This window comes from Dermacentor variabilis, unplaced genomic scaffold (genome assembly GCF_050947875.1).
Source record: "Dermacentor variabilis isolate Ectoservices unplaced genomic scaffold, ASM5094787v1 scaffold_33, whole genome shotgun sequence".
NCBI lineage: Eukaryota > Metazoa > Arthropoda > Arachnida > Ixodida > Ixodidae > Dermacentor > Dermacentor variabilis.
The window spans coordinates 210,870-224,751 of NW_027460511.1; the positions used below are offsets into that span (position 1 = coordinate 210,870).

Genomic DNA, 13,882 nt, shown 5'->3' on the forward strand with positions numbered 1-13,882 from the left:
GGTTTAAGACGAGCTGGAAAGGTACTCATTTGTGTAGGGTTTATATTTGTATAGTGTCATACTACTGTTACACGGCTATTGCCACATCATTGTATATTTGTGCCTGATGTTTGCTTGCATCTTCATGATTAGCAACCTCCTGTTTGTGTTTGGCAGTTGCATATAGTATCCTGGTCTAATTGTCTGCCCTCGTATTGCACAGTATGGGCCTGTTGTGTTTCAAGATGAGGTGCTCCTCAGGTTGTGTTTCTGAAGGGAGGCGTAGTCACCTTTGCAGCTCATGATATACCTGTCAAAGTATCGGCGACCAGGTTGCAAGCTCTTGAGGCAAAGAATTCGAGCAACATGCTGCACCTCTACTCTGTCGAGGTGCTTGTTCGTTTGCTCTTTCTCGTAGACGTCTTCAAGCTTGGTATAGTTCGAAATACCTGTCGGTACCCGTATGCCTGTGTTCGATGAGTTGACTTCTTTGTGCGCTGCTGGTAATTCATTCCGTACGATACCTTGTACACGAGTACAGCATCTGCGATTTTTCATAGCATCCGCTCATCCATCCGTCACGATTTTGAGATTATTTTTTTCACCAGATGTAGAATTTGCGTCCAGACGTGACATAATTGACCCACGTGCTGGCTCTGCCGTCTTAGTCTTGCGCTAGCTGAGAAGTCGGAGATCTTGACTTACCCGTATATTTGTCCGACTATGTTAAGCCCGCAACATGCAATCTGGGTAGCTATCGATTCTAGAATTATTTCTTACGTAGGTGTAGGCTGACATATGAAAAAGCTATATGCCAAACAGGATAAGAAATTCCGCTGTGATGTCGAGAGCTTGTTCAATCGTTCGGGATTTCTCTATAAGGTACCTTTCCGCAGACTATAGTACTATATAGATTGTAGTACTTGTCGTAGTATGTATCTATCTTGGTGTGGGTGGGCCAAATGTACCTCCAACTCTCACCTGGAATTTTCTTTCAAAAAGTTACGGTTGAGCTTGAGTGCTCGACCACACATTTTCTTGCGCATTGCTTCTCCTATTAGAGTAGCGTTAGGTACTGCTGTTAAAAGCTTCTTCACTCGCTTAATTCTTTCGTAAGCGGTTTTACACAATGCCCTGTAATAAGATTTGGGCTGCTTATGGCCCACTCATATCTACCAGAAGGAACAACTCTTGAAAAATGCTTTCTTTGTTGTGTGTGCAGGATGTAGTGTGAGAATTGATGTCTTGACATTTATACATTGGTAGAACCAGCTTCCTGACAGAGTACTCGCTATGCCTGATCACGCTAATTTGTACAGTGCTGTTCAGAAATACATATTGATGCAATGAATGTTTACACACTCGAAGTATCAGAAACGAACTTTGTTTTTCAATTGTGCCCTTTGCTTTCGATTGGTGTTGGATTTTGCATAAGCATGCCCCCCTATGCAATAGTATTTGGATGTCTAACCGTGTAATAAATGACGATGAACTAGATGAAAGTGCAAGAGCGTTTTTTTTACCTAGGACTTTCATGAAAATGCTACTGGCATGGTTGGCAATTGAACCCCTCTCCTTGCGTTAGTAGCAGAATGCTATAGCCACAGTGGCAGGTGAATACACTGAACAACAATTTTGTTTTATACGTATATTTTTTTCTTTTTATGCCTGTAGGCTGTTAAAACTTGGAATAAGTTTGTCATTGCAAAAAGCAGTTTTTGGTCTTTCACTGAATAAACCGCATATTGTGTATAGTTGCAATGCAGAAATTTCCTTTAAAATCCCAAGTTGAAATGTTCTTGCAAGTGGCATGATATTTCATTACTTATAAAGGTTGTAATCACCGCGGATATCATTATATCGGTTTACACACTAATATGTGTGATCACAAACTTACTAGAAACTGTTAGTAGAAACATTTAAGGCATGGATATTTTTGCACACTTCATCACCTGTGAGCGTACAAGAACCATTTGTACTTAAGAGGTGAAAATATTCACAGGAAGTGGTTCAACTGGTTGACTTCATTGCACAGTTTTCATTTACTTTTCTTTAATGTGTCGTCTTCTACAGTTTCATATCAACAAGAACAGGCTGTTTCCGTCCTTTTCGCATTGTTGCGCGAGTTTTGCATGAAGGCCATGACGACACGTTTCCACTGTGCCATTATAGCAAGCGAATAATTCACTTAATTTACTAACTGTAGAGTTCACCCGCCGTGGTTGCTCAGTGGCTATGGTGTTGGGCTGCTGAGCACGAAGTCGCGGGATCGAATCCCGGCCACGGCGGTCGCATTTCGATGGGGGCGAAATGCGAAAACACCCGTGTGCTTAGATTTAGGCGCACGTTAAAGAACCCCAGGTGGTCAAAATTTCCGGAGTCCTCCACTACGGCGTGCCTCATAATCAGAAAGTGGTTTTGGCACGTAAAACCCCAAATATTATTATAACTGTAGAGTTAGTTTATGTTGAAAGCGAATGTTAATACAGGTGCAGCACGGATACAAAGTTAGCAACATATTCAGTGTTTATTGGCTTCTGTGCAAGAAAAAGAATTCTTCAATGAAGAGATGAAAGTTAACATGCATGAAGTTTTCGAAAACAAATTAACGACGCCGTTTATATAAAACACGCAGTTAATGCTATCATAGAAAATTGTTGGCATCAGGAGTGGTGACGTCTGGTCACTTCCGTCTACACGTTTGCTTTGTCAAACTTAATAGGTACGTGATGTAAGATAACCTTTCAAAATGCATCGGGAAATTCACGCTTGAAAACCGACAAGAAAATCCAGCTGAACGGTACCACATTCAGCACAACGGTGAAACTTCGGGTACTTTTCTCTCTTGTGATTTGCCCTTACCGAGTTTGAAATCATGTAAACTACGCGCGATTTTTTATGCTACTCAACAAAAGAAAATTGTGATGACCCCAAAAGCCCATGTCGTTTCGTGGGAATTGAACACCTCGCAGTATTGACAACTCGCAAAGGTGTAAAAAGCAAACGTGAAAATGCAATTCATTTGCTGCGTAGCGTGCCAAATAGAAATGGCAGAAGGGAATCTGCGATGGAAGTTTTTTTTTATTCTACCTTTGCGTACGTAGCGAATTTGACAATCGACGTCTCCGCGCATTGCACTTCTTGAGCGAGACGCTATTTCCCAAAACAAACTGGCAAAATAGCTCTCCGCGCTATTTTGACGGAAAATCGCAGTAACCGCTGTGACCATGTGACTGCGCGACCAACCGTTTGGTCACAGGCGAAAATTGGGGGGTCAGCACTGCGACTGCGATTTTCGTCGTAAAAGATAGAAATCACACTTCAGGCGCGACGAGAATCGCATCATGTGAAGCAGCCTTGAGGGAATGAAAATTTTGCGTCTAGAACAGAGTGAGGACAGGGCGTTCTTTTGAGAGGAGGACGTTTGAGAGACAGGTGACTTCGTGATTCGCTTGCCAGGTCCACGCACACGTACGACAGCAATGCTTAGCTGAGATGTTGACAGCAGCGTATGCTATCTGCGGGTTATGTTATTTCACCAAGCACGAGGCGTGGTTCTGGGCCCAATTAAAATAAAGATGGATTTCAGAATACAGCAGTTAGGCTTCATATCACAACAGTGAAGTAGCTTCGGCGTGTTATTTTCCATGTAGAATGATGTCATCCCTGCCAAAATGCACCGTACAACGACTTGAATAGCATGTCACAGGGAGGGGCTTTTGATAGGTTCAGAAGCTCCGTGGAGCGACGTATCGAAAACAAGAATGCTTTTTCGTAATATGGCTACATGCAATCTATGATTTGTTCCTCATTTCCCCTTGCAACTGTGATAGGGTAAAATTCGCTTAAAAAGAAATAGCTGCTTCTAAGCTATTGTCATGTTACGCTTCATACCAACTTGTATAAGGGACTATAATACGAGGTATTGTAACTTGGCTTGGCTGCATTGATTACGTTTTGTATGCCGCTAATTTTTTCAGTAATGCAGTTTAAATTAGGTGCGAATGTAGAAGACCACACATGTCTGATTAAATTGGCGGCGTAAGTAGGTTTTCGTCTAGATAACCCATGAAAGCTAGTCAGCACTTCACTTCGCAGGTCTGTTTCCCTCTCTTAGCGGCCATTGCAGTTTCTTATCTTTTTGAGTATCATTCACTGCTGATTTCAGGACGGCAAAAGTGTATGCTTTGGGGATTTTCCGGAAGCGAAGTTAACCACGGTACTGAGTGCTATAAGGCCCTCAACTTGTAGTGTGCTGTAGACTTGTACGACCTGACTGAAACTGATGGTGCGTGCCTGAAATACGATCGTAGAGAAGCCCAACGTCAGTAAGAAGCACAGCAGGAGCAAGAAAATAATTAGTACCATGTCCACGAAACTGTTGAAAATAAGAAAAACATTGTCGCTATGCCCGCAGCCTTCCTATAGCACGATCGCAATACTACCCTTCCTACTGCGTACTACGGATATGGTGCGGTTCGGCCTTCTATTACGTGACTTCTGTTATGTCAAGCAACTTCTTCCAAAAGAATGCTGAACTTGTAGGACTCTAAATGTAAACAAAATTGTCTGTGTACAGAAGCCATCTAAGGAGTCGCGAATGAATGACAGCGCTAAATAAAATCGGGAAACATGTCAAGGTTACAGCTACTAAGCTTAAGGAATTGGTTAATCTTCAAGGAAAGCCAGACATAAAAATATTTAAAACTCAACAGTTTTGGATATTCTAGTGTCAGGGATAGTAAAGTTGTAATACCGTTTAAATAGCACACAGCGCAGCTAAGGCTAGGTAGACTTCTCTCACTGCTTGCATTTCCGACAAGAAAAGCTCCGTCACTGAAGAAAGAATGGCATGGTTATCAGCAGTTTATTGCAAAGGTTTTATTAATGCTTTTCGACGCTCGCACTTTCGTGTTCAAAATGCACATGCAATACTTGCATGGAAGGATTCAAAAGTGGGAACCTATTTACAACCGAAGCTCAGTGACCCATTTCCGCAACGAGACGCCATACTTCCTTCCCCGCACTAACTTCCAAACGAATAATACGCCACACACTGGAAGCACAAATATGTACACATAAGTTATTGAACGAATAGCGAAGTTGGAGTGTGCTGTACCTCAATCGACGAGCCTATGTGTATGTATATATATATATATATATATATATATATATATACGAGAAGAAAGAGGGTTAACCGAGGGGCCCGATTATTAGTAGTCATAACATAAGAAGCCAACAAACCCTGACTTGGTGTGCACCAAGGACAAAATAGGGGATATTACTTGTGCTTAATAAATTAAATAAAGAATCGATAAATTAATGGAAATTAAAGTGAACGGAAGAACAACTTGCCGCGGGTGCGAAACGAACCCACAACCACTCACAAGGTCTGTGATTGGTGGCGCTGGCTAACACTCCCAGGGTTCTACTAGGACACATAAATACCGAAGGAAGTGGATGGAAGAACGGCGCCGCGGTAGCTCAGTTGGTAGAGTATCGCTCGCGAAATGCGAAGGTTGTGGTTTCAGTTCCCTCCTGCGGCAAGTTGTTTTTTAACCCACTTTAATTTCCAATAATTTATCGTTTCTTTATTTCATTTGTGAAGCACAAGTAATTTCCCCTATGTTGTCCTTGGTGTCAGTGTTTGTTGGCTTATTATGATATGACTATATATATATATATATATATATATATATATATATATATATATATATATACCCGCCGTGGTTGCTCAGTGTCTATGGTGTTAGGCTGCTGAGCACGAGGTCGCGGGATCGAATCCCGGCCACGGCGGCCGCATTTCGATGGGGGCGAATTGCGAAAACACCCGTGTACTTAGATTTAGGTGCACGTTAAAGAACCCCAGGTGGTCTAAATTTCCGGAGTCCTCCACTACGGCGTGCCTCATAATCAGAAAGTGGTTTTGGCACGTAAAACCCCATATATTATATATATATATATATATATATATATATATATATATATATATATATATATATATATATATATATATATATATATATATATAATATCGAAGGACACAGCGAAGGAAGACGTCTATTGACTGTGGATTGATCTGTTTTCTTAATCTTTTACGAAGTAGTGCGGGGTCGAAGTACCGCCGCATCGCAGCCGTGAATTCCTCAATATATGCAACTTCATTTTGAACTACCTAATTAGGAAAAGTAGATGAAACTCGGCGGAACGTTAGAGTCGTCCTATTGGCTAATTTTCATATAATTTGTTTCGGACTAGTTTTTATAAAACGAGAGCTACAGCAGTTTCTTCTAACCATACTCCATCCGTCGACGGCACTGTATTGACAGGACACAGGAATTCTGTAACGTTTAGAACTTCACTGTGAACTTCACCATTTCAGTATTCCTTTTTTTTTTCAGGATAGACAAATAAGATTGCGAGCTACAGAGAATTTGTGAGAAACTGGAGAAGACATATTTTTTTGTGTGTCAACGCGATGAGTAGACAGACGGACATCGACCACATCCGGAGGGTAGGTAAATGCAGCTTCGCAATAAAATTCCATAATATTTGCAGACCATATTTTCCCATGTATCTCACCAAATGTCACTTTTTGCACAGCTGTTCTTATCGAAGACGACAATGTGCGTTTTCAAACGAGCTAATGTCAAAGGTTTGGTTCCATTCACCTCCACTTTTTAGGACTCAATTATTGTGATGCCCATAGATGTTCATCGGAGATGACGTAGTGAGCTATCATGGAAATGCATTCATATCATATTAACGTCCAAAGCAGCGCAGCACTACTTTCTCTTGCGGTAAAGTTGTCAGCGATGCGTTTTTCCTTTGGATAGAATGCCAATCTTATTAGGATAAAGATGGCGATATCCGCAATCAAAAGATCAATAGATGGCCTCAGAAAAGATGGATAGATGTGACGAGAGCAGGTCTATCTCAGCCTAGCTCGCAAAATCACCGCTGAGCATGTGATTGGGCTGGCTGTGCTTTCTTTGATAGTCATATATGATCTTAAAACAGAATGCGCCATGACGAAGAGTACAAGATGGCGAGGATATTCTGGAAAAAAAGCGACGGCATTTCAGCTCTTATGCGCATGACGTCCCTGGTAACGACAATACGAAGATCTATAACAGATACCGTCTTAAGCGAGCGAGGTATGGCTAGAGGATGCTCATATGGTTTACAGAAGAAACAATCCTCCCCCACACCGCCCCCCCCCAAAAAAAAGAAAGCTCTATTTGTCATGACATTTACGCACTACTACTATGCAACACTGTGCGAAATATTTTCACTAATGCGTAGCTTGGATCAAAGATCATAGAGGCTGGGATGATAATTTGGAGAATTGGATAGACTGATAATTTTAAAGCAGTACCAATATGCTGAAAAAGCAATTTTTCACCTCGCTTAACCAAATCCGGGGTGTGCACGCACTCTGGGATTGATTAACATTAAAATGATTTCGCAGGTAGCTGGCTATCCAGCAGGTCTGGTACTAAAGGTAACCTTGTGTGGTTGTGGACACCAGTCCGCAAACGTGGTGTGTGTTGGAAGTTCTTTGCTCGCTGCTCAGGATACCACTGCCCAAGCGCTCCGTCACCTGGATTTTTTTTTCATATGTCGCCGGCTTTCTTTGCAACCGGCAAAAAAGCACTACGTGAGACATCGTATGGGAAAGAACTCGAACGGATGTTTCTGAAGGTGCTCTACAAATCATGCAGTTGGCATATACTGTCGGATATATCGTTGCTACAATAAAGACATAGGTACATCATTAGTGCCTTTTCTAGGGATGTCTCATCACTGATCTCTGGTATTTTCCGCTGATAGCCGCTAATGGCGAGCCTTCCTTGTGACAACGTCATTGAGCCATAAGGTCAAAAGATCATATACAATCATTTGGCAGTATTTAAAAAAAGCCTTAGTAACAAGACCATAATGCTTTAGAGGCGAAAGCACGTTTCTTTAGAATGAAAAGGCTGACTCATGACCTTTTGCCTGTTCACTGCTTTAACGTTGACTGCACTTATTGTGAGATGTCTGCATTGACCACTGTTAAATTAACGTCGTTTGGAAGTTATTAGAAGCACACGATATGGGAAAGAGGGCCAACTCACCGCAGTATAGAGAGTATGCTTCACTAGCATGGGTGGCAGGTTCGCTTTTGAAGTGCAGGTTTGCTTCTAAAGTGACGTAGGACGGCTCAGGCAATTTCAGTATTTTTGATGATATCTGAAGGACCCTTCTTTTCATTTTTGTTCATTTTCATCTATCTCACCTCCAAATACTTTCAAATGCAACCTGAGAAAGAAAGGAATAGTGTGCGATAGGAATTGAGGTGAGACACCCAGCTAAAGTAATGTTAGTCCATCATGCTATGCATAGAAATGAAGTTTAAAATTTCAACACAACTTCATGGCAACACATTCCAATAAATATTTTCATATGTAAGCAAAAATGAGCTAGGAATTCGTAGCTACACCTAATGTCCAATATAATCGAGATGAGAATTCTGACAGGAATGACATTCTATGTGAACTTGTCCCGCTGGTGTCAAAAACGGAAAAGCTGTTATCATTATTTCTTGGAACGCACTTTTTTTTAAGCAACTGTTAGCCGGAAAAATATTTCCTACATTTTGTTAAACCGAAACAAAAATGTGTGTATGAATTCGGAACATGAGTTATGTACAATCCTTTTTGATCCCAAGCAAGCGTTGTCAATAACGCCTACATCCTTGTTTTGCTCTCAACAGCTACGAATTCTATCGACAACGGCTTCACAGGCTGCTCGAACCAATACACATGCTCTCCTTGCCAGTTTTGACGCGTTGTATACATTCACATTTCAGATCTTGAATACACCTCCCACACCTCTTTTCTACCTTGGAGTCACACGTAATTGTCACTCGAATGTTACTTTTTTTTAACGACGCTAATCATTATAATGTAGAATGTGGCAGCATACTTATTAACTACATCGGCACTGCTGTCAGTCCACCTTGACGTCGGAGTGAAAAAGATGCCTTAATCAGCCTTTTATTGGGGGTAAAATTACATCTCCATTGCAGAAGCAGCTTCTCAGTTTATGGTCTGCTAAAGAAAGCAAAAAAATAAAGAGCGTCTCATACTGAAGTGTGAAATAATTCATCACAATCACTAGCCAGAACACCGCGGGACCTTCTTGTTCGGCGTGCATACTGTGTTAGCAATTAATTAAAACGACCACAGATAAAACGCTAGGTGGAGCTTTTGGACTACCAGAAAAACAAAAAATATATATCTATATGACAATTACAACGCAAATTTATGCCGCAGAGAAACAGGAAACGACGTTTAAATGCCGATGCACCCAGGTCTTCATTCCTTGTTACTGCGAACAGCCGTTGCAAAATGAAAGTGAACGAGCGAGAGTTGACGTCTTTGTTACTGTCAGTGAGCGCGCCGTCAACGTCCGTGACACACACCAAGGTTATTGCACCAACGAGTCATTACGAAGTGCCAGCGAATCAATCAAACATGGCCATACCTTTCACAGATAGCGCGGTGTTGAACCGAGCGACCAGGAGGAGCACTCGCTTGACCCATCTGCACAGCAGTCCCAATCATTTTGCTCAAGGTTGCAGTAATACACCGTTGCCACATTTATGTGCCACGAACATCCTTCTACGTCGTAGGAAAAAACACATTGCAAAGGGCAAACTAGCAACTCAGCTCGCCACTATTGCCCTTGACAAAGCAGCCGTGGACACAAAAAGCACGGTGAGCTGGAGAATGTAAACATAAAAACACGCGTTATGTTCGTGTCATGAACGAGAATATAACCTGAGGTGAGTTGCGACTGTAGAAAGCTGTGAAATAACCTCTCGGTATTATGGCGGTAGTTTGGTATACTTTACGCCAAAAACAACAATTCTGAGGAATTCAAAACTCTGGCGCTAAAACTTGTTAGAAAACCATGCGGCTGGCTACTCTTTATTTCCATCAAAGCTACTGCTTGTGTAAAAGGTTTTCGATTTCCAGTAAAATGCGGCATTATGGCAAACATTGCTGCACACATGGTACAAGCAGAAAGCAGAAATCACCGCATATAAATAGTTAGCTGCCAATGAATAAGAGCGAACCATGAGCAATGTTCTTTCCTATATATTCCAATCATCTATAAATGACCGGTGAGGGGTCGCAATCCATAGGGAAATGGTGGTAATTGGGCGCCAGACGTCGGTGGATTTTCTCTAGTAAACTCGGCACAGTAGCACTCTGTACGCATGCAAAACCCGCATTTTTCGCGAACACAATCTGTAGAAGTGAGCACGGCTTTGCTCACCAACTCTGCTAATTAGACTGAATGTTCTGTGTCGCAATGTGCGAACATCGTGACAGTCCGCCGAAGAATCTACACCAAAATAGCCAAGAATAGCCTCGAACACATGGCGGTCTTCGGTCTTCTGCCTACGCAACAAAAGTTTCGTGTTACTCGCAGGGAGGTGAGAAGGCGCCGAGTGTCGATCACTCTTACCTACGCTCCATGCAGATTGCGTGGTATTTATTGGTTCCCCCATCCGTATAATTGTATGCGTAACTGACATTTCACGGGCGAGTGCTCTGTGAGATGTTAAGCGTGCGATTTGCGTTTCTCAAGCATACGTGGCTCGCTCACGCTCGTACAAGAGCGATCCATTGCACGCGGTATTGTCCTCACGCTTACAGGAAGGAATGTCACGCCTAAATTCTTTGACGCGGTACTTGAAACGTCATCCAATCCTAATTTACATTCGCGTCACGCCTAAACCCACGTTTTAAAGTGACAATCAGCACGGAATTATTCAGAGTGTACCATGAACGAAGGGCGGAACAGCAACAATAACATTCACAAGGGTCGCGTGTTGAGGCTCGGCATGACTCACTTCAAAGCTGCGTCACCTTTGTCTATCAGATCAGTTGATACCACAGCTTCCCAGGCCAACCACCGTCACAGCGTTCATGAGAGGCCATTTTTTTTCGCCTAAGGAAATTGGCATCACGTATCGCATAAGAGGCATTCTTGATGTATATGACACACAGCGTGCATAAAATACTTTATGGAAGTAAACAGGGATTAGATCTGTGGCATTCTCCTTTTAGTGCGAACGCACTGATAGCATGAAGTCGCGGGCTCCTCCCGTGACGTTATGGAAACCTACCGCGCTCCCAATAAAACCCGAACGTGTGTGGCATCGCGACGTCACTCCTCACCTTGTGCGTAACGGCGTCCGCGTGCGTATGTTTGCAATAAAAATAGACCGTCTGTCAAAATTGTCATCGGAAATGTATAAACAAGAGATTCGTGGCACCAAGGCCAGCAAGCAAGAACGAGCTTGACAAGAGCGGCTGCTACATTTCACCCATGAAGAAAATATGCTTTCGCACGGTACTTCGTAGTTGGCGCAGACAAAGCGTCTGTCATTTCTCTTTCTTTAAGACCGTCGCCTTTTCTAAAATGATCGTTCAGGTTTTATTTATTTATATACTTATCAAAGCGAAGCTTGGATTGGCTTACTAGTTGCGGTGGTGATGATATGGTGACGCCTAAACCCATTTGCTCCCAGAGCAGATGTGGGAAAGAGCGGTCTGATGAGTTGACCGCTGCGCCGGCGGCGGGGCGTTAGTCATTGCTAAGGATTCCAGCCAAATATGACGTGCACTCAGGCCATGCGCACAACCGTTCAGAGTCGTATTGCTTCAGGCGGGGAGGAAAACGGCAGGAGAGGTTTGACGCGCGATGGGCCGACTTCGTTTCCGCTCAGTTCAGTATCGGAACGCGGATGAGAGGGGCACACGTTGTGCTTTCCCCCGCGGAACCGGCAGCATTCGACGAGCGAAAGGTAGAACTTGCCTCTGAAATGGCTCGCCGTCGGCCCGCCCCTCCAGCCGTTAGAGCCACCCGAGCCCAGGCAATCCGACAGCGAGAACAACATCCCAAGCTGAAGGAGCAGAAGACCGAAGCAATCCGGCACTGTTACCTGTCGGTTACATAACGGTGAAAAAGGTGAGGTGCACGGACGACAAGCTTCGCTTATCCCATCTTTCGGTGCGGGAAGGATTGGACATTTTATTTTTGTGTCATCCTCAGAGATTCCAGTGAACCATTACAGATGGGACAATTTCAGAAATGCCAAAAAAAACAGGGAATGCATACATAGATAAATGATATATGTATACCATCCCACATGGTAAGACTGTAAAACTAACAAATACAAAAAGTTAAGGATATGCAAAATTGAAGCGCAGTCAGTGAAAAATAAACAACCTTAGCATGGAACAACAGGATAAAAAGCTAATAGCATATTTATGAAGTAGATCCGTCTAAATTTAGGTGACGACAAATTTGGGCTGATGATAACATTCACGACGTGACAAGTCTTTGGTAAAACAAGTTGTAGTTTAGCCCGCAATTAAAATTATTGATAATGATAACAGAATAAACGACAGCCATACGAATAATTGTTACTAGCTTTACCACGGTATAAACCCGTAAATGCAAAAGAGCAGCCGAAGCATCGAGGTGGCCTTTCTGCTGACTGGCGCTTAAACGTTAACTGAGCGGCTATAGCACAGCCCAAACGAATGTATGAGCCCCCGCCGCACCTAGACTCGTCGCAGGTCACATCAGATCGTCGCGCATGCTCGCGCCATTCGCAGTAGCCGACGAAGTAGACCAACCCCCTCCCGTCTCCAGGTGTCCTGCACGCACGGAAGACGACACCCTTACTCCTCACTTTCCTCCCTTGCGCCGGCGAGATTGATCCGCCATAGTGGCGCAGTCTGCTCTTTAAGCGGCAGCTGCTCCTGCTGCGGTATGCAATTACGAGTTGATATGTGATTGCTTCTTTGGTTCTGTCGGTGTTGTTATGAATTTTATAATGTTCTTCACTCTGCGTTCTCCTGTGATTTTCTTCCGCAGTTCAGTGCCGTCTAGCTTGCAGCCGCTGTTGCGACTGAAGGTCATCGTAGGCCGTTGCTCGCTCACTTGTACTTCTGTGATGGCGGATCTCTATACGCGCGTCGTGCAGATTTCTTGCTGCATATGTGTGCGTATTTTCGTGGTCTTCCTAGGCTTTGGCGGAATTGAACGAGGAACATATATTATTTGCATTGATATAAAGTAAAAAAATTATTGGTCTTGAACAATGGTGAGATAATTACCAGAGTATTTACATAAAGAGAAATAGTAGAACATCATATTTATAGTACAACGTTGTAATAAGTCTCTCTCTAGCGTAGTTCCGATAAAACTGGGAGCATGATGGCTAAGGTAAGGCCATATTTTTCTTACTGAAATTTTCAGGAAATGTCAGTCAAAGGACCTTCTGATGTCTGTTCATGCCCTGCCATCATATGCGTTTGCAGAGAAACTAAATGTGCCTCATTTCAAGGTCTGTGAAAAAAAGTCGGAATAAAATCACTTCAGTTTTAATGATACATTTCGCGTATCTTCCATGAGAATTAATAGCCAAAAAGAAGGGGATAAAGGTCAGAATGTATATGTAATTCCTTTGGGCTAACTTGGTAATTTATATGAAGCAAACATAATTGCAATATGCAAAGCAGTGCTAAATATTGTAGACACGACAACATTATTAAATGCTAAATATTGCCGTAAAAAGGAAAGAGCGCACTCATCATTTTTTCCATATATTTCTAGCAAACACATTTTGCGAAATACGTCAAGACACGAAGCGCAGTAATTAAGCTTAATGTACGGGTGTCTTCTGAGGCAGCAGGCCGTATAAACTTCATAGTCAAATATCGATTAATCGTCTGGGCGTAACTAGATGACACGGCTTTCGTTAAGGGAGGCGATGCTACGGCGGAACCTGAGCGCTATGTGTTCAAATACCGTAGTGATGCATCAAAAATAA

The 13,882-nt window shown here is 42.8% G+C and overlaps 1 protein-coding gene across 5 annotated transcripts in view; it reads left to right on the plus strand.

The window, feature by feature from the left end:
* The window catches only part of LOC142569016 (uncharacterized), a 179,492-nt gene that overhangs the window by 26,645 nt on the left and 138,965 nt on the right, over positions 1 to 13,882 (plus strand). For all 5 annotated transcript variants that reach the window (XM_075678535.1, XM_075678539.1, XM_075678538.1 and 2 more), the window contains exon 2: positions 6,381 to 6,493. The gene's annotated coding sequence lies outside the window, so the exon portion shown is untranslated. The remainder of the gene's footprint in view (positions 1 to 6,380; positions 6,494 to 13,882) is intronic.